Source organism: Saccostrea echinata, unplaced genomic scaffold, assembly GCF_033153115.1.
Source record: "Saccostrea echinata isolate AGI-Se365-2 ecotype Australia unplaced genomic scaffold, CSIRO_AGI_Sech_v1 ptg000018l, whole genome shotgun sequence".
In the NCBI taxonomy this organism is placed as follows: Eukaryota; Metazoa; Mollusca; class Bivalvia; order Ostreida; family Ostreidae; genus Saccostrea; species Saccostrea echinata.
The window spans coordinates 5,205,308-5,207,727 of NW_026889767.1; the positions used below are offsets into that span (position 1 = coordinate 5,205,308).

Consider the following 2,420-nt stretch of genomic DNA (forward strand, 5'->3'; position numbering starts at 1 on the left):
TCAGCATCTTATCTTTATCTTTAATAGGAAGTATCCGAGAATTGTCCAGAAAATTAACATTTAAATCTCCTACAATTATAAATTTGCTGGAAATATCCGATACTTTTTCAATTGACCACAAAAATTTGTCCCAGAAGGATTTTTCGCCGTTGGGTGGACGATATACGCAGCAAAGAAAAAGGTTACAGGTAGGTTCACTTATTTCTATCCAAACACATTCAATTGATATGGGTTCAAGGTCACTACGACGAATTGCACGGAGACATGAAGAAACATAGATAATAATGCCTCCCCCATTAGAGTTTCTATCTCTACGAAAAATTGTATCATAACCTTCAATCACGATATCGTTGTTACATACATTTGAGTCCAAATGTGTTTCAGTGAAACATAAAATATCGAAATCCGTGATTAATATTGTTATATTTTCAATCTTGTGACGTATACTTCTTATATTTAAATGAAAGACGTCCAGTTTGTGTATTTGATCGTTTTTATTTCAATGTCTCCTGACAAAAGATGTAAGAAAAAAGAATTTGAAACCAAAATTGTAGATGTAAAATATTTTGTTGAAAAATACTGCATATTTGTAGTTGTTTAAAACTTTTTTTGCTAAGATTTGTTAGATACAGATATAGATTTTTGACATTTAAAAGAGGGAAAAATACTGTTTTGGTTGTACATCTGCTATTGCAGTAATAATTACCAATAACGGCTCGATATTGCTCGATAGTATTACCTATCATTGGTTAAACGGAGGAATTTGATTTTCTTAAAAAACAAGTTGCAGCGCCGCAAGTAATATCTTGTGAGAGCAAAATCATAAGTTGGTTGGAATAGACATACAAAACTGTGAACACATGGAAATGAAAAAAAAGCAAACAGCAAAAATAAAAAATGTGAAGAAAAAGACAAAAAATAAAGTATATACCAGAATGGTAACACTTGTGAATCAGTCATAATTGGCATATGTACAAAGGGACGACTGATCACCATGAAATAACCTGTTGACTTCATTTAAGGAGAGCAAGTGGGTGAATAGTGCTGTATTTACGTATTAATACATGACATATATACGGCATATAAACATATAATAAAACATGTTTTATGCTTTGAGGAATATTAGACAGTCATGATCAGTGCTGTACAACTGCAATGTGAATTTTAGTCTACCGTACAATTTATCCGTTAATCAGATTGTCAAGTTCCTCCAGTGAGGTGACTTCAAATCGGTCTCCATATTGTTCAAACTTAAGGAAGATTCTCCCATCATAAGTCCAGAAACTGTGGATGATTTTTGCGTTTTTTGCCTGTATAATTTTAGATACAATGGATTGTCTATACTTAGTCAAATCTTCTGTCACAAAAATTTTTTTGGCATTGTTTTTCAATTGTTTTTTAGCGCTGTAAACTTTGTTTTTGACCTTCCAATTTTTAAATCTACAAATGATCTGAATTTTATTTTTTTTTGGACGACCAATGGGGTGAGATCTGTCTATGTCATCAGGAGTGATGGTAACACCCATACCTTCGCAGATTTTGATAACAGTGGAGTTTGTATCTGTTGCCTCATCCTCATCTGGGTCTGGAAGAGGTACATTATGGAAGCGCAGTGATACTGTTCCAGGTTGTCTAATCCATATTCTAAGTCCTCTATCCTTTGTTTTAAATCAGTGTTACTCTGTTTTAGGAATTTAATTTCTTCATTTTGGTCCTCAATGTCCTTTTGTTGTTCTTTTATAGAACTTAGTATAGGTTGAAGACAACTTTGGACTATTAGTTGAATGTGAGGAGTGATAGCAGATGCAATCAGAGGAGCAAATGCCCCAGTGAATGCCTGGCTATTAATAGCCTTGACAATAAGTTCATTTATGGTAGATGTTTGTATCTCTCCATTGGAATCAACTATAGATACAGAGGGACCAGAATCTTCTGGGTCAGGAGAAGCTGAACTTTAGACTTTAGTTGATGGGGTCAAAGGTGAGGATGATGGGTTTTGTGGTTGGCTGAGATCAGAATCAGTGGTCATCTCAGCTGACAGATTGGAAATATCTGGCAAGGATGAGGAAGACGTAATACGTCTTCGAGATGATGAGTGTTCCGTAAAACTTAACTCCGAAGACCTTTTACGTTTTGTGTCTTTGGCAGAGTTAGGATTTGACATTGGTTTGTAAATTGTGAATTGTGAATAGAGCTCACTGGACCGGAACAGAGAATAATCACTATTAAATTTGTTTTTTAACTGCTAACACTTCAAAATCACTGTTACAAAGTCTACTGCATATTAAACGATGAAATACTTGCCAAAAACTACACACACACACAGGTATCTTCAATACGTGCCAACTTATTCTCTCTGAGCTTGGACAGCCTACATTTTCTCCTAATGGCTGACCGGAAGCATCTCAATTATCAATTAA

At 34.6% G+C, this 2,420-nt stretch overlaps 1 pseudogene; it reads right to left on the reverse strand.

The window, feature by feature from the left end:
* Positions 1–1,181: 1,181 nt before the first annotated feature.
* On the reverse strand, positions 1,182–2,164 carry LOC133189416 (uncharacterized; annotated as a pseudogene).
* Between the last annotated feature and the right edge of the window lie 256 nt (positions 2,165–2,420).